This window comes from Lynx rufus, unplaced genomic scaffold (genome assembly GCF_022079265.1).
Source record: "Lynx rufus isolate CCGP_SWC_20201006 ecotype Redwood Valley unplaced genomic scaffold, mLynRuf1.p SCAF_7, whole genome shotgun sequence".
Lineage (NCBI taxonomy): Eukaryota > Metazoa > Chordata > Mammalia > Carnivora > Felidae > Lynx > Lynx rufus.
Genome location: NW_025814889.1, coordinates 63,005,613 through 63,025,516, shown reverse-complemented (window position 1 = coordinate 63,025,516; position 19,904 = coordinate 63,005,613).

The window sequence follows — 19,904 nt, the reverse complement described above, 5'->3', positions numbered from 1 at the left end:
CATGACAGAACACAGATTTCTGGGATATATGGTTGGCTTAGTTGGTTAAGCATCCAACTTTTGATTTCAGCTCAGGTCATGATCTCACAGTTCATGAGTTCAAGCCCTGCATCAGGCTCTGCACTGACAGCACAGAGCCTGCTTTGCATTCTCTCTCTCTCTCTCTCTCTCTCTCTCTCTCTCTGCCCCTCCCCCCTCTTAAAAATAAATAAACATTAACAAAACAAAACACAGATTTCTGTGGCCCCATCCTAAGAGTCTCTGATTTAGTAGGTCTGGGGCAGGACCTGAGAACTTTCATTTCTAGAACGTTCCCAGGTTCCCAAATGGGGGTGAACATCAGAATCATCCAAGGAAGTGTGTTAGAAATACATATTTCTAAGTCTCATTCCAGAAATTCTGATTTAGTACGTCTGGGTTTGGGCCCAGGAATCTGCTCAACAAGGCATCCAAGGCATATATAACAAGGTGTCCAACTGTTTCTCGGATTTCTGGGGGTCACCCCTTTTGGGATCCACAGTGATAACATCCTCTGAGGTGTGAGTACTGTTTGATATTCATATAGTTAGTGCTTTTTTCATAGACTAATAGACTGATGGGTTTAGAAGAGATCATCTAGTTTGCTAGTTTGGTTTCCAAAACTCAAATGACACCAGGGTTGGGTGAAGTATTTGATTTTTTTTTTTTTTTTTTTAAATCTCATACCTGGGAATGAAAAGATACAGTATGAAGTAGGGTGAAGAGGAAAGCTTATCGATCTGTGTTGTCTCTGGGAATGGTGTCTGGGGAGGTTGCTGTGGAGCTGACAAAATTTGCCTTTGGATAATGGCCCTACAGTTGGAGAAATACTGTTCCAGTCTAACTGCTGGGCTTTTACTTCATGGAGGAAACTACATAAGCCTACATGTTAATATTTCCATTAAATTCTCAGTTGCTGAAAAACCGATTAAGAGAAAATCCTTTTCTTCATAAATTAGGACATAATGACAAAAATAATTTTTATAATGACAAAATTGCTAGGCTCCAGTGAACATTATGTAAAGCTTTTAATTTACAATTTTATTTCTGGCTGTGTGATGCTCTAACAAATTTTCAGCAGTCATCTATTAACTGAGCTGTTAGAAGAAATGGTACACTCATTGTAAGCTTGTGTCAGCTCTGATATAGTCACATAGAAACTCAAGTTCACCTGGGCTGCACTGCTAAACAGTCTGGATCTCAGGCACAGTGCTTCCATGAAAGCAATATTTGACACAACATATTCCCCTGTCCATTCTCCACATTAATAAAGGAGCTGAAATGAGAGGCCATGTGTTGTAGCAGAGAATTGGGTTTGGAGCCAGACAACCTACTCTCACGTGGGAGTCGACTGTGTACTTGGAGTGACCTTGAGGGAGTCATAACTACCACTCTATGCTATTCCTCCACTGTAAGATTAAAGGGGTTTTGTTGGTAGCAGATGATTCTTACATGAAAGTGTTCATGAGCCACAAAGCATTCTACCCACTTACGGCATTGTTAATGTGATTGCTAATGTGTTTGTTAACAGATAAACAAGACTCTTGTCTGGAAGTCCGGAAACATGTGCCTGGTGCATATAGTATGCAATCTGTACATGTTTATTGAATGAAACTGAGAGAATGAAATGACAAAGAAAATTTATTGGTTTAAAATAAATATGTTAAATGCTTTATAGAGCAGAACTAGACTAGAGGTAAGAAATGAACCAAGTATGTGTTTTGCAGAATGTCACATTTGCTTTTTTGCAGGTATGTGCTTTAGATTTTGTTAGCAGTCTTAGACATAGAAATTTACTTTATTAAATTTACTCTGTTAATAAGATAACTGTATTAATACTGTATTAGAAAATTCACTGAGTCTTAATGGCATTTCAAATCCACTTTAGATTTATTCAGGGTGAGAAAAACCCTGATTTAAACTGTGTTGTTGTTCAATACAAAGTAAGAAAGAATCTCACATAGCTTTTTTTATATATTGATATCTCTTTATTGTTACTTTTTTGATTTAAATATAGTTGACATATAATGTTATATTAGTTCCAGGTGTACAACCTAGTGATTGAAGAGGTTTATACATTATGCTGTGTTCATATATATTGATACTTCTGTAGCCTGTAAAGGGGACTGCATTCTCATTCATTTCTCACTGGTTCATTTCAGATAGTTACTATTCAAAAGAAGCAGACCTTCAACATGTGCCCTCAACTAGAAGCATAGCAGATGCTTTTATAGAAATGTAGAAATTTGTATGGTGGCTTCAGCAAGAGCAAAAAGTACAGACTTAATGTATTTCCGTATTTGTAGGTATTATTTTAATATAGGGTTAATCCAAACCCATTGAGCCCATGTTTATTTATTTAAAGAGCTAGATGCTGAGAAAATAATAATCCATGGGACACAACCCTGGCCCAGGAGCTTCTGCTGGGAAGACAGACAAGTGAACAGGCAGTTATTGGGTGGTGTGTAAGTCTGGGTGGGGCTGTGGGAGCACAGAGAGGCACCCACCTGGTCTAGCAGCCTGTGACAGGGCAGGTTTGTCAGAGGATGTGGCATCCTCACTGGGACCTGAAGGGTCAGCGGGGGCTGGAGTTCAGCAACTTGTAAGAGTTGGTCTCAGAAGGTGAGGTGAGTTGATGGGCACTGCTCTCAGGACTTGGACACCAGAGAGAGAGCCGTGAAGACTGTAGTGATAAGTGTGTGAGGACAGGAGAAAAGGAGAGGGGGCCGCCCTCATGACCATGCTCCAGCCTCAGTCTGGAACAGGCCCAATAAGCCCATGAGCAGAGAGAGCAGGGGAACCACGTGCACCGGGTGAAGCAGGGTGGCCATGAAAGAGGCCCGTGGCCAAGATAGGAGTACTACCCCTCTCCTATCAACTGATGGGAACTGCATGTGGTTTCCCACCACTATGCCCTTGACCTGGGCTCTGGCCCTGTTCCAAATCAGTCAAACCTCAGTTTCATGCCACTTTGCTTCAATGAACTCTTTGTCGCACACTCTCAGAATTTGCTCCCAACACTCAGTAGGTACCGTGGTCTGTGCTGTTGGTCTTGATGCCTGCTTCATATTATTATAATCTGTCTTGACTCCACTGGAACTTGAGCTATGATTGTCACCCTTCTCAAGGTGACACGGTTGCAGATCTATCACCATTTGACTCTTATGCAGTCACTAGGACACTAAATCTACCACTGTTTTCCCAGTTTACCTTTGGGTGTCTGTTGGTTGAAGTTACCAGAACAAAAATTCTCAAATATATAAGGTGCTACTTTTCTTTTATCTTTTCTTCCAGCAGTAGAATTGAACAAAAAGTAATGATTGTTGGTTACTGCATGATATATGATAACATCAGAGTGGGCTGGGTAGATGTGATGCCAGCAGCTGGTATGAGGACTCCCATAGTGAAGCTAATGGGAACTCCCAGGGAGAAAAGGATGGAAATGAAATCCCATGTTTTTAAGAAGGGATATCCCCAGCCTAACTGACATTGTGATTTGTTATCCATATTAGACAGATTTTAGAACCTGTAGGCTATAATCAGCACTATAACCCATGTCTTCTTGCTCTTGAAGTGACTCAGACTCCTGAGATAATCAGGAAAACGACTCCTCTAACTCACACACACATCATCTACTTGGCTAGAAATATAAGAGTTGGGGGTCCCAGGAGCTCATCTAGTCAAGTCTGCCATACTGTCTGAAGCAGATGCTCTCACTGCAATATCCTTGCACAGCAAGTTTCTTTCCATAATTCCTTAATTGCCATGATTCCAGACTTGCCAATAAGCAAACATATTCTCTTCGCCCACACTCTATTCTATAAACTTGAATTTCCTTCCCGAATGCTCTGTTCTGCCAGTGTATACTACCACTGTCCAGCCAACTAAGCCAGAAACAGGAGTCACATCTTGGACAAGTCCCCCTCCTTTCTTGTATGTTAGTATCTGAATCCTGGTTTTATTTTCTTTTGTTTTGTTTTGCTTTGTTTCTTTGAAGCAGCTTTTCTCCTCTTCCTTTTTTTCTGTTATCACTGTCTATCTCCACCAAGACCATTATTTTGTTCTCTATTAGTAAATTTCACACAAGATCGATGTTTCTGTATCATTGATTTTGTCAGATCTCTCCTGTTCAAATCTTCTCCAGAGAAAACTGCGAAATAAGTTTTGCTGTATACCTGGAATTTAAGGATCTCTACAGCTTGCGACAAATGGCAACCTCTTCAAACTGATTTCGTAATTATTGCTACTATATGGTACACAGTCTTTACTGTGTTTTTAAAAATTTTTTAATGTTTTTTATTTTTTGAGAGATGGAGAGAGACAGAGGGAAAGCAGGGGAGGGGTAGAGAGAGAGGGAGACACAGAATCCAAAGCAAGCTTCAGGCTCTTAGCTGTCAGCACAGAGCCTGATGCAGAGCTTGAACTCACCAATGCAAGATCACGACATGAAGTTGGACACTTGACCGACGGAGCCACCCAGGCGCCTTTGTACCGTGTTTTTACCATCCTCAGAAAAATGTCACGTTTGTTCATAATGTTAAGGCTTTCTGATTCAGTGGCCCCTGCCAGACTGGTTCTTTTCCCATCATTGCAACTATCTAAATTCTGGCTAGAAAAGATACATCTTCCCATATTCTTCCCTTATTCATTAATGTCTTACTTCTTGAACTCCTTTGACACTTGGTGTTGGTGGCCCATACACCATTCCACCTTGCAATGTGAGTGGGAATGTGTGTGTGGCTATTAGTTGGAGTATAAGCAGATAGGGGACAGGTTCTACATATCCAGTGAAGTAAGTTGTGGTTCTGTTGAGAAGAGTTGTGCTAATAGTAACTTTCTTTGGATGGTCCTGGAGAAGGTAGGTGACAAAAGAGTAAGACGGTGATACCTGCCTAGACCTATTATAGCTGGTGCCAGGTCAGACCAAAGGCCCTTTGAAGCATCAGTGCTAACTCAGAAATGTTGAGGGCAAAAATAGGGGACAGACTTGGCAAGGAGGTCAGATCACCAGTATCTGGCAAGTAGAACAGAAGGAGTTAGGGCAGGGTGAAGTGCCACTTGCTGGTCTTAAATGTGTTTAAATTGAAACTAGTGTCCTTGATAAAGCCAAATGATGTTCTTCCCCAAGGCGGAGGCAAGTCCTATGAAACAGACTAAGCCACTATAACATTATATAAATGGACTTTTTAAGTAAAAGAATCAGAGGGATCATTTGGCTTTGAACACTAATGTTCTGATATAAGACAAACACTTGCTGCTTTTTAAAAAAAATTTCATATGTACCTTCCCCATGCTGAGGAAGTATTTTGGACTCCTGTTACTTCTCAGAAAATGTTCCTCAAAGACAAAAGAACAGAGCTCTGATCATCTTTTTGAATTTAAGGCATCCTGGGATTAAAAATTTTTTTCTTGATTAAAATAGTTTGAATATAAAGGGCTATACAATCTAATTAAGTGCCAGTTGATGGATGCCAATTTCCCTACAGTCTTATCTCCCCTTTCCCAGTCATATATTTTTGTTATGAATTCCTTTACTCTTTCCTGATTAACCAACAAAAATGCATGACTAAATTGTTTAAGCTTAATTCTTGGCTTATTTGTGTTTTATATTCTATTTTGTTGGCAAGATATTTTAATGTCTTTCCTCCCACTAGCAGAATTTATGGCAGAAAAATTGCTTTAGCTTTAAAAAAGAGACCTGGCAGGGCAGGAATTTTCGGCTGATCACTTGGTTTCTGAAATTTTAGCAGAAATAAACAAGATGATTAGTTTGAAATGTAATTCATAGTCAATGAGTTTAAAAAAAAATACTTGAGTTGCTGATTACAGCTAGCTCAAATAGACCCCCTAAAATGTAATTTACTTTTGGAATGATTCCAAATGGATTCTTTCTGCTTAAATTTGCAAAATTTCCCAATGCTGTGTCAATATTTCAGATAGTACTTAAAAAGTTTATTAGTAGCATTGATCTGACTTTAATCATCTGGCCTGAATGTTGGTGGTATCTTGAATTTTATGAGCACAATATACATGAATCGAAAAGAGACATTGGTTTGGATAAATGCATAGCCCTGATTTTCCCCCATGCACTTTCACTATTGCCCTTTTTCTTCTAATGTTTTTCTTTTTGAAAATTTTTATTATGGATAATTTCAAATTTACAGACACAAGAGAAGAAAGCAAAGTAAAGCTCTAACTATGCAACACTCAGCTTCAAGCATCATGAGCTGTGCCAATCTTGTCTCATTCATCTCCTACCTACTTTTCCTTTCCCTGTGCTGATTTTTTTAAAGCAAATTCTGGATGTGCAAGTCATTTCATGTATAAATATTTTAGCATGATATCTAAATTATGATTCTTTTAAAAAATAACTTTAATACCATTATCACATCTAAAAAAATCGAGATTGCTTCCTTCATCAAATATCCAACTCAAATTCCCTGTTTTATCTCATATAGATTTTATAGTCCATATATTCATTTCAAATCAGGGTCTGAATGAGGTCCATCCATATATTATAATTGCTCAGCATGTAACTTAAATTTCTTTTGAGTATGGGTTTCTTATTCTTTTTTTCCCCTTCTAATACATTTTTTGGAGAAACTAGACATTTATTTTTCTAGATTGTCCTACAATATAGATTTTCCGGGTTGTATTCATTCCCATGTTTTTACTTGGCATCTTGCTCTGTCTTTCGTATTTGTTGAATAATATGGTCACTGCATGATCTGTCCATGCCTGACTATTCAGTGTCATCTCACACAAGCATTCTGTACTCATCCAGAATTTGCCCACCTCTACCTAGAATGGTCTGACTGCTCAGCTCAAATGTTGTTTTCTTAGGAAAGCCTTATCTAAGGCAGGAACCTATCATGTGCTCTTCTAGCACTTTTTTCTTCATAGCAATTATCTTTATAACATATTTGTTTGTATGTATATTATTTAATACATGTTTAAAAAACTGTCTTTTTTTGCACACCATTGAATAGTCAGCACCTAATATAGCAACCAATCCGTGAAAATGTGTCAAAAAATGGTGAATTTGATGATTAACTAAAATGAATTCTATACTATGCACTACTCAGCTTCAAGCATCATGAACTCATGGCCAATCTTGTCTCATTCATTTCCTGCCTACTTTCTCCTTTCCCCTACACTGAATTCTTTTGAAGCAAATTCTAGACATGGAAGTCATTTCATGTGTGAATATTTTATATCCCCCCTTGCTTCTTGAATATTACTTAATACAAATGAGGTGACCACAAGTTGTGCTCCAGTTATTCTTTATCTTGGTCCTACCTCCTGGTCTTCTACATGTGGCTACTTTTCACACCCACTATCGTGTAATACTGCAGACAGCTGGTCAGTATTCCTCTAGGGGAGACTATAAAGGACATGCAGAATTTAGTCACATTTCTTTTGGTGGTCGTGATGGTCTTGGGAGCCTGTATTGCTTAGGGAGCTTTAAGGGAAATTTTCTCAAAATGCAAATGAACTCTTTATTTAAAAGGAGATGGTTATACTTATATATTAGTGTGCTTGGGGTGCCATGACAGAATACCACACACTGGGTGGGTTAAGTAATAGAAATTTATTTTCTTATAGTCTTGGAGGCTGAAAGTGCAAGATCAAGGTGCTGGGAAAGCTGGCTTCTGACACCTGTCTTTCTGGCTTGCCAACAGCTGCCTTCTCACTATGTCTTCACGTAGCTTTTCCTTTGTGCACTTGAAAAGAGAGAGAGATACCTTTCTGGTGTCTCTTCCTCTTCCCAGAAGAACATCAGTTCTGTTGGATTAGGTCCCCACCTCACCTTTTTTCTGTTTTTGTTTTTTTGAGACAGAAAGAGAGAGAGAATGAGTGGAGGAGGGACGGGGGGCGAGGGGGGGCGGGCAGAGGATCTGAAGCAGACTCCATGCTGACAGCAGAGCCCAATGCAAAGCTCGAATTCATGACCTGTGAGATCATGACCTGAGCTGAAGTCAGACACTTAACCGACTGAACCACACAGGTGCCGCAAACCCCCACCCTTTTACCTCATTTAACCTTAGTTACCTCCTAAAAGGCCCCATTTCCAAATACAGTACAGTCATTAAACATTTGATTTAATATAATGGTTAAATAACAATTTTAAGTACTAAAAATAAAGTTTAAAACATACAAAAAGGGTAAAAGCAGGGCTACATTTAGAACTAAGATTTGAATACAAAATGTAATTTGTATTTCTGAAAATCTTTGTAAAGTACTTAAAACATACTTACGTAACCATGACATCTTAGATCAATTTATAAGTGGGCCTTAGAAAAATGATGTGAAAAACCACTCTGACATACCAATTAGTGACCCAAAGCTCAAATTTTATGAACTACAACCATGTCATATCAAATGCATGTATGCCCCCTCTCATCAATGCCCCATATTCCTTTCATTGTTTTATTTCTTCTACAGTATTTATTTTCTAAAATGCCATATAGTTTGCTTATTTTGTTTGTCTGTCTGCCTACTTCAACTAGAATGTTTAATGATCCATGAGGTCAGGGTTTGTGTCTGTTCTGTTTGCTGTAGAATCTCTGGCTTCCAGAGCAATAGTTATTACAAGATGGGCACTTAATATACATTGGCTAAATAAGTAAATAAATTAGTAGTAAGTCAATTATTCTGTCCAATTGGATTTTAATAGTTAGGTTTTTAAAAAATTATAAGTTAAATATTACTTATAATGCAATGCACCAGAATCACCTGGAGGGCTTGTTTTAGGGCTTATTGAACTCCATCTCCAAATTCTGGACTCTGTAGATCTAATGTGAGAATCTGCATTTCTAATGTTTTGTTACTGGTGCTATTACTGGTGGTAGAGGAAACATTCTTTGAAAAAACACTAACTTACAAAGACCAAAACTCAATAGCATCATGAAATTTGGGGGAGGGATATGAATTATTACCATTTGGCCCTAACTCATGGTATAGTGCATCTGCTACATTGTAATTAACTTGCAGAAGCACATGTAGTGGAACACTGGATTGGTGTGTTGGCAAGTGATTTTCTTGACTCCTTCGCAACAAATTAAAGAGAGTGCTGACTCCCCATAGGCTGTCCTCTCACTCACGTATTTTAAATATGGACCTTCATGATGGCAGTAGATTCACAGAAGGCAAATCTTGGCTGTCCCCAGAGTGTCTTTGTTAATGTGATGAATGAATGGAAATTTCCCTTTGGAAGGCTGTTCAGGCTTTTCTTTTGGTAGAATGTATTTAAAAGTATTTGTAATGTAGCATGAAAAAAAAATAGCATTCCAGTTATTGAGATAGTAGGATTTAGCTCTTCTCTGATACTTTTCATCTTGAAAATTCTTTGCAAACATTAACTAATGCCTCAGGCAATCCTTGGAGGCAATTTATACTCTATATTTTGTTCTTTTAAAGGTTGGAGACAGAAGTTTGGCCTCTATTTCATGTTTTTGTGGCCTGGCCTCTCTGCTTTTTGGTCTGTTTATGCACTGGTAGAGAGTTGGAAATCAGCCCTTAAAAATCAGATTCTCCTGCTACTCAGCAACCTCTTGAGGCCTGTTGTTTCCTGCCTCACTTGTTATTTCTAACCATCCTATTTTTCATGTGCAATGATTAGTTACTAAGGCAATGATCTTAAGGACTCTGACTCTGTTTATCATCCAGTAGGGAGTGAACTTATAGGAAAACAGAGGTCTTGCTTTTATAGACATTCTTTTGTGTTAAAAAAAACAAGTATTATGCTGAGTGAAATAAGTCAGTCAGAGAAGGACAGATATCATATGTTTTCACTCATATGTGGATCTTGAGAAACTTAACAGAAGACCATGGGGGAAGGGAGGGGGAAAAATAGTTACAAACAGAGAGGGAGGGAGGCAAACCACAAGAGACTCTTAAATACAGAGAACAAACTGAAGGTGGACGGGGGAGGGGGGAGAGAAAACAGGTGATGGGCATTGAGGAGGGTGCTTGTTGGGATGAGCACTGGGTATTGAATGTAAGCCAATTTGACGATAATTTATATTAAAACAAACAAACAATGAATGAGATGTATACAGAATTGTCAGCAAAATAAGCACAACTCTGTTGGCCTAGAAATGTTTTCATTAACGTGCTCACTGTATTCAATAAGTATTGTGTTAAATTTATCTCATAACTCTTCCTATATTCTTAAATTTTGAGGGGATAGGAAGCCTATTATCAGAAAGTATATTTTTTATTGGATAAGAAAGCATATACACAAAATCCAGAGGATCAGAGAAAATAGTTCTTTCATTCTTAAGTATACCACGCCACCTTGACCAGTAAGGAGAGGGCAGGTGCTCTTTCTAGTCTTTCTTCTTCCTTCATCATTGAATATTTGTTGAGTGCCTAGTACAGACTAGGTACCTGTCTAGTTCTGGAATTAGAGCAGAGAACAAAACAAAGGTTCTGGTCTCATGGACTTAGATTTTAGTAGAGGGGAATAATTAATAAATAAAATTGTGTGTCTGTATTAGAATTAAGTGTTGATAATGGCGCTTGGGTGGCTCAGTCAGTTGAGTGTATGGCTCTTGATTTCAGCTCAGTACATGACTTTGAGGTTCATGAGATGGAGCCCCACATTGGGCTCTGTGCTGACAGCATGGAGCCTGCTTGTGATGCTCGCTCTCTCTCTCTCTCTCTCTCTCTCTCTCTTTGCCCCTTCCCTGCTTGCACATGCATGTGTATTTTCTCTCTCTCAATATAAATAAATTAAGAATAAATAAATAAAATTGAATTAAGTATTGATAAATACTGTGTAGACATTAAGACAAGAGCTTTCAAGTAAGATGACACATGGTACAAGTCCAGAAGGCACCAGGGGAATGAGCCACTTAGAGTATTGAGGGAAAAGCATTCTAGGCAGAGGAAAATTAGGCACCAGTATCCTGAGGAGGGAGCATGGCTGATAATTCAGGACCAATAGGGAAGCAATGGGCTGCAGTACAATGAGTCAGGAGTACAGTGGTACCAACTGAAATCAGAGAGATACAGGAGTATACAGAGAGTTACAAATCATGTCTCCTCATTAAAAAAATGTTTATTCTGAGAGAGAGAATATGCATGTGCACATGAGCCAGGGGGGGTGGGGTGCAGAGAGAGAGAGAGAGAGAGAGAGAGAATCTCAAGTAGGCTCCATCCTGACAGCACAGGGGCCAAATGCGGGGCTCGATCTCACAAACCATGAGATCATGACCTGAGCCAAAATCAAGAGTCAGATACTTAATTGATTGATCCACCCAGGTTCCCTGAGTCTCCTCATTAAAAAAAATTTTTCATAAACTAGTTACAGGGTTAGGTTAGGTAGGAGACCCAATGAATAGATATTTAAAGTTTATAAGATATTGTCCAGAATTGGGTAAAAGCCCTAAGATATGTTACCTAGGTTTTCCTCTAGAAAAATTGCAGATTGAATATATGGATTGTTTGAAATTTATGCTTTTTCATAGCATTAGAAATTCAAGATCTCAAGCTTAGCTCCTTATTTATCTCAAAAGAACTCAGGTTTCATCTCTAAGTGTTGTGCCCCTTAAAGAGAATCACAGTGAGAATTTGTGTGTAGAACTTGGTTCATTCTGTGCCTTTCTATCATATTCTCCTCCTACTCCTATTATACCTGCACTAAGACTGAATTTCAACATATATTACATCATGCAAACAATCATTTAAGAATTTAGCATTTAATTCAGTCCTCTGTTAGCATTAAATTTTTAAATGAACTAATTTGTTGTTGACCATTATGATTAGAATAATCACCCCATTGGAATGTATGTACAGTAGAGATAAAGGGAATTAAAACTGAAGGCTGATTCTTTCTTCTATGAATAGTTAATGTTATACCCCAGGAGGACTATCATCTGAAAATGTACTTGGGTTTCCTTTATGACTCTTGCACATTTAAGCTGGACTAAGAATGTTGGTTTGCAATAAATAGTGGCATAAATCAGGAAAATAACCAGTCTAATTTTGATTGGCAGAATCAATGTCATTGGATCTATTTTTTATAGTTCTCAATTTCCTATGTCTTCTAATGTGGTTTCCCTGCATAACAAAAAACATCATTGAATTTTATTTATGAGTAATTTATTTGGTTATTGGTTTTTCATTACTTTCTCACAAGGTGCCTTGAGGTTTGGGGTTATTTTTATTATGTATTTTACGATCATATGGCCTACTTACAAGGGGAGAATGTTGAGTGGGGTTGAGGGTACCGGAGATCTGACTTACCTAAAAATGACAATGATATATCTTTTCATCATTTTGTGAAGCAATGGAACCCCCACTGGAAGGGTGGGTGATTTGAAGGCTTTTTTTCTCCAGTTGAGGTGACCTTATCCATCCATCCATCCATCCATTCATCCATCCATCCATCCATCCAAACCCTCCCTTGAGCTCACATTTCCCTTCAACTACCATCTCATTTATAAATTCCCTTTTCATAGAAAAAAGTCATAATTATTGTATACACACATTGCCTTTATACCTCTTTTCTTTCTTGAATGCTTTCCAGGTAGTCTTCTGTTTTTACTATACCATGAAAGTAATTCTTACTGAGGTGATCAAGAATCACAATTTCAAAGTTCTCACCCTCATCTTGACCTTTCAACTCATTAAACTCTCTTCATTTTTTTCTTCCTCCATGAAATACTTCCTTCAGTTTGTCCTCACTCTTGTTTAGATTGCCTTTGGCTTCACCTTTTCTCAGTCACCTCCTCATTTCCCTTCTAAATTTTATAATACTCCAAGGCTGATCCATAGATTTCTTCCAGCCTATGAATTGTCTTCTTTATCTTATCTTTATAGTGATCTCATCTAGTCTCTTGGCTTTAAGTACCATCTGGATAGTGCAACCTCAACATTTAGGTCTTCTGCTTGGACTTTTCCAAACTTCAAACTCATATTAAATTGTCTAAATTATATCTCCTACTGGTTATAAAAATATGCATCTCAAGTTTAATGTGTCTAAACTGGACTTCTGATTCCCACCACCCCAACCTGTACTTCCTGAAATCTTTCTCATCTAGTAATCACTAAGCCCACTGTTCCAGTTTTTCAGACAAAAATCTTAGATTGCCATAGATTCCTCTTTCTCTTACATAATACATTTAATCCATCATAAAGCCTGTTGACTTTTTCCTTAAAATACATTCAATCTTTTAACCTCTACCACTACCATTCTAGTTCCAGTCACTATCATTACCTGAGACAGTTTTCTAATGTGGTTGTCCCTTTTACATTTCCATAGCAACATGAGGGTTCCAGTTTCCTAATCAATATTTGCTCTTATCACTCATTTTCATTTTAGCCAATTTAGTAGGCATGAAGTGGTATCTCATGGTGACTTTAATTTTCATTTTCATTATAAGTAATGATGTTGAGCAGGTTGACCCATCATATTTAATTGCAACTCATCCCATGATACCCTCCAGGTACTCTTTATCTGTTCAATCTCTATTTTTTTTCATAGCACTTATTACCTTCTGACATGATGCATAATTTATTTATATTTACTGCTTATTACCTCCTTCCCTGATAATCTCCCTTCCCAACTAGAATGTTAGCATGGAATCTTCCCCCATTTGCTTGTCAATGTAGCCCAAAGAACCTAGAATAAAACCAGTATTTATTTGGTATTAGATGCATATTGCTTGAGCAAATGAATGATCAATAGCCTTGGATTACTAGGAGTACCACTGCTGAGAATGGGATAGTTTCCAAGACTCACACAAAAGAAGTGAAGTGGAAGCTTCCTGTCCATTATTTCCCTTCATCATCCCTGTGCCACTTGTACTTTCTGTGTCTCTCATAGGCAGGGACCAGGTGTCTGAGTAGCATGACTAGTCACAGTTAGCAGCTACATATATAGCTATATATACTGCACTATATGGGGATTCTCACTTGGAGAACATGATGGACATGAAAAATTACTGTGAAAGTAACAAAGTATTCAAGTGAAACACCATAGCTTTCATGGTAGTGAGATACACACACACACACACACACACACACACACACACACAGGGCAATACCTTTGCAAGAAAAATCAGTGGTAAAGTAGGAGACAAAATACTAGATATTATGCTGAATGTGGCAAATAAAAATGGAATAAGACCTACTACCTGCCTTGAGGAGCTTGGCTTCCCTACTTCCATTTCATTCACTCCACCAGGGATATGATGTAAACATGTCACTCCCATGTCAAGAACTCATCATGGTCTCTTTGTTCTCCATTAAGTCTATATTCCTTAGTGGAGCATTCAGGCTCCTTCACAGACTGGCTCCAGCCATCTTTCTTTCTAGTTTCAGTTCTTGTTTTTTCCCCTTATCCAACTCCGAGCAACACAAGAATCAAAGTTCCAGGTTATGGGCTCTTTCCGACACAGAATACTCATTTCATATCTACTTGCCTTTTCTCCTGCTCCATTTGCATAAAAATTTCCCAAGCCCCCCACTATACATTTCCACATACACAACATGCACACAGCACCTTTCCACAGTTAATAAAATCCTCCTTGTTGTTCAAGACTTGATACTTTTGGGGCAACATTCTTCCATGATTTAAGCAGAATGAATTTCTTCCCTTCCTATACAATTATGATACTTAATACAGTCTTATTTTGATTTTGGTTTTGTTTATGCTTGTTTCCATCAAATATGAAGTCTGAGACCAGAGGTTGGGTCATATTCATGTTTTTGCCCAATATTCCCCCCCTCCTGTTGCCTATTGTAATTGTTTACTGAACATTGAAACAGAATAAAACGAATAATAAATAGACTCCTCTTTCCTTGTACTTAGAATATAACGAATAGATTTTTTTTAATGTTTATTTATTAATCAGAGACAGAGAGAGACAGAGCATGAGCATGGGAGGGGCAAAGAAAGGAGGAGACACAGAATCCGAAGCAGGCTCCAGGCTCCGAGCTGTCAGCACAGAGCCTGACGTGGGGCTCGAACTCACAAACCGTGAGATCATGACCTGAGTTGTTGTCGGACGCTTAACCGACAGCCACCCAGGCGCCCCTGAATAGATTTTTAAAAACGTAACTAAAATGATAATCAAATGCATTTTGACATAAAGTTATTTGCATCATAGGTACATTTGCACAAATGCAATTATAGTAGATTAATTTTAAATCTCAAAAGCAAAAATGAAAGAGAAAAATCACAACTTAATAGTGTGGATACAATTCACACTATTGCTCTCACTGACTGCAGTCCCAGGAGAAAGCAGGAAATAAGAGATATGGATTGGTTCTTCTTTTTGTCAGTTCCAGATCCAGCTCCTTTGAGTCCTCTTGGTGTGAGCATCTGGCTGTGGTGAACAGGATTCTAGTGTTTAAAGATATGCATTGTTCATACAACGTGGCCTCTGAGAAGAAGCCAACTACTTTATTTGGTACAGCCCCTAGATCTGGAGGGAGATGCATCTTTGGGGATGGCATGTCCTTCTTCACCATCAAGCCTTTAATAGGGTCTGAAGAGTATTTTAACTCTACATGATTTTGCTTCATTTGTTGCCTTTTAGACCCGATTCCCACATGAGGTATTACTCCACAGTAATCTGTCAGCACTGTGGTACTAAGTACCGGTCATATTTCTAATAGAGTAGCTATACTTATGGTCTTTCTAACTTAAAAATGTAATGGAGAAAGTAGATGATTCCAAGTAGAGCTGCAAAGATAGTTAACATTTGTGGAAGATGAATATCTAAGAAAGATTTAATCATTGTACTTGCTCTTGTTGTGACAAAGAAGGTAGATAGATGCCCTAATACAGGTCTCTAAACGAAAAATGATTTCTCACATGGAAAATGGTGGCCAGCTGTTCTTCTCCGCAGAGTACACAACAGCAGGGAATGTTTAAAATGTAGCATGAGGGATTTATCTCAGATACAGAAAGATTTTCTGTTTGTCAGACACTGAGATGACTTCTTGAGAGAAGTTATAGAATCTCTGAATGTGGAAACTTTTCTTTTTAACCTCATTCTGTCTGGAATAGTTCATACCCACATTTTTCATAGTATGTTCTAGTATTTTATGGGCTGTTAAGGGAAGTTACTCAAATAAAGATTCTGTTATCAAATGCATTTCAGAAACACTAGGTTTAACAAATTAAAAAAGAAAAAGCTCTACTGAAGGGCTTTATGGCATTTGCTTTATACTTTGTGAATTTCTGGTTAGAGTTAGGGACATGTAGTAAAACTGCTTTCTAAACTTTATTTAATCATATATAACCCATTTTTTAAAGAGGCTTTTTAAAGGATTGGTGTTCTGTGTTACTTTCTGGGAGATATGTTGACCTACATATTTGAAGTGGACTTTCACATAATGTTGAAAAAATTCTCACTTGCCACATTCCTACTTTTGAAAGCAATAACAATTAATCCACAGAGATATCTCTTTTTAAAAACCACCTAAATATGGATTCCTTTGGAATAATTTCTTTTACAGTTTTAGATGTCCAGTGAGCCATAGTGGAGTGAAAACAATGAGTGTTTAGAAACAGAAACAGACTTATGGAATCTTACTCCTCATTCTGGTTTCTGAGCACATTATTTGTGCTAATGTAGAGGCAGAGGCTATAAATGTGCATGTTGAGTTTTGCTGTAGTGAGGATTGCAGCTCCAGACACTTCTAATGAAATGAGAGGTGAGTATATCCATAAGATAGTATAATTTGGGGAGGACAATTTCACCTAGAATAGCTAGCTTACTCACTACTACATTACATGACATCTTACCCATGGAAAGCAAAACTATCACCCTACATAACTCTTCACTACTTACACTTGCTCTAGTAAGTTCTCAGGGTCTTGAGTGAATCTTTTGGGAGCTACATAAATGTAACTGGACAGATGTATGGGAGAGAAGTTATCTCCACATCTACTTAACTGTTAATCTGAAATGAGGCAAAACATATATAGAAGAAACAGTGAGGGAAGGGACATACAGAACAAGGTGACATATTGTCTGGATGGTAATATACTTTGATATTGTATTGAATGTGTGTGGGATTAAGTGACCTATAATGTACACTCTTAGATGTGGTTAGTTAGCACTTGAAGTGCTTCAAGAAGCACTTGAAGATGCCCCATTAGGGATCTAAGTTACTCTTGGTTCTCCAGAAAAACTGTGTGTGTGTGTGTGTGTGTGTGTGTGTGTGTGTGTGTGTGAAAGAGAGATTTATTTTAAGGAATTGACTCATGGTGATCATGGGGGTGGGCAAGTTTGAAATTTGTGGGACAGACCAGAACCTTGAACAGGCAGGATTTCTATGTTGGAGTCTTGAGGAAGAATTACTTCTTCCTTAGGAAGCCTCAGTCTCTGTTTTTAGAGCTCAAGCTGATTGGATGAGGCCCACCTAGCTGTGGAGGTAATGTCCTTTACTTAAAATCCGCTAACTATAAACATTAATCACATATAAGAAATAACTTCACAGCAACATCTAGACTGATGTTTAACTAAACGATTAGAAACTATAGCCTAGCCTGAAAACTATCACAGAGTCTACACTTCCGATATTGTCAAAATTCCTACCAGAGCTTTGTTCTTTAGCATGAGAATTGTTAGAAAATAATCTTACATCATTGAAATAAGTAGTGGCCAAACTAAGTGGCCGGCCAGAAGGAGTGTACGGGCACTATTGGCCTTAAGTGAACAAGATCCCACTCTGGCAAGCCCAGCAGGCTTATGGAGCTAGAACTGAACTCTGTTCGGGTGTGTTTCCCTACAGAAAAGACTATCCACTGTCCTGACTAGAAGGTAAGCTGATGCTGCCTCACAGTACTGGACGTCCTCCTCAGAGTGAATCTGTTAAGCAAGATTCTCCTAAAAGGCCTGAAAACAGAGGGGGTCTCTCTGAGGTTCCAAGAACAGGTGGTGTAGACTTTATCTAGTTGCGCATAAATGTTTACATCCCAGCAGACCCTGGTCTAAGACTTGTTTTCATTGTTACGTCCCATCTGGCTCTTATCGCTAGAGGCTTTTACAAAGGTTTTGGCTGTTTTCAGATAGCCAAACCACTCAGCTTAGTTCACAACAAAAGGAATTTGGAAGTCAATATCAAAAAACTATCCATTGGGAGAAACGCTGTGATTCCCTCTCCATCCCAGCCGACTACCGTCCTTTTTTTGGTTTGAGTGACTTTGGTCAGCAAAGTCTAGTCTTCTGTCTCCCACAGATGTAGGTCTTCATTATGATATTCATGTAAGAATAATTGAATGCCAGGGGTTGTTGAAGAAACCATTTCACTCTTTTTGTTTCCTGACACTTAAAATTCTTTTTTTTTATTAAAAAAATTTTTTTTAACGTTTATTTATTTTTGAGACGGAGAGATACAGAGCATGAACGGGGGAGGGTCAGAGAGAGGGAGACACAGAATCTGAAACAGGCTCCAGACTCTGAGCTGTCAACACAGAGCCCGACACGGGGCTCGAACTCATGGACCGCGAAATCATGACCTGAGCCGAAGTCGGCCGCTTAACCGACTGAGCCACCCAGGCGCCCCTTAAAATTCTTAAAGGAATTAATTAATGTGTTGGGGCTTCACTCTTACCTTTAATGTAATTTTGAGCCTTATACAAATGACACAAAGCTTCCTCTCTTGTATATACACTTAGGAGATGTGGGTTGATGCCACTTGATGGAAAACAGTCCTTTTAAGAATGCATTTTCCATACCATGAAACAGTGAAAATAGGGGTATGAGAGTCTGAATTCTGAAAAACACAGATATTTGACCAATTCAAAAACATAGGACCTTTATTACATTTTATTACCCCATTAACATTTCCCCACTTAAGTTATGGAAGGTAGAGGTTTGCATACTTAAAAGTGGAGAAAGGGGAGTATTCCATCAAGTGAGTTTTTTCTTAAAATAGCTGTTTAACCACCTCTTAAGAAGCTAAATAATCCATCATGCTTTATTACCATGAACTTGGAAGTAGGAGAGTGGAGCTTGTCCAAAGAGATACACTGTATTTTGATTTAGAAGATATTTTGCTTTTGGATGAATACATTGATTGATAACAGGAATCAGCTACACTATTAATAGTAGCTCCCCCAAAAGCTCTGTTATACAAATAAATCTCTCACATCTTTCTTAGCTGCTAAAATAGATGCTTACTAGATTTATCTTTCCTTTCATATTATGTGGCCTTGAAGTAAGCCAAGAATTTCTCTGCAAATTTGTTAGATAAAGCACAGTGAATTCTTACCTGTTTTTGGGAAATAGTGCTCTAAACTATTTAGATCTTTACAAGTGAGTGAAACTGGAATTTTTGACTCTTTCTGTTTATTTTATTTTTTTTTAATTTTTAATTATTTATTTTTGAGAGAGAGAGAGCCAGGGAGGGGCAGAGAGAGTGAGACACAGAATCTAAAGCAGTCTGAGCTGTCAGCACAGAGCCTGATGTGGGGCTTGAACTCATGAACTGCACGATCATGACCTCAGCCAAAGTTGGACGCCTAACCAACTGAGCCACCCAGGTGCCCCACTTTTTGTTTATTTTAGATTATAGAATGAAGGGCACTACTTTCTGTGTGTAAAACTGTGGTGACAGATGAATGAGAAGTATTCCTTGAGTGAAGACAACTTGGTGGACAGATTTTGGTGGGCAAATGTCTTATTAAAGCAGTACTGAGTAATGTTAGAAGGCTACTTTATCCACAGGAACAAAACTATTAATGCCAGCTTCTAATTTATACAGATCTATGTTATCTACCTTCTCATTTTCTCTACCTCTGTTTTCTCCACTTCATCAAAGCTAACTTCACGGTATGACTCCATTTAGGATTCCATAACCTAGGGGCTTAGGGACTTAGGGTGCCATAAATCAGACCTTACCTGAACCATATGCTTCTC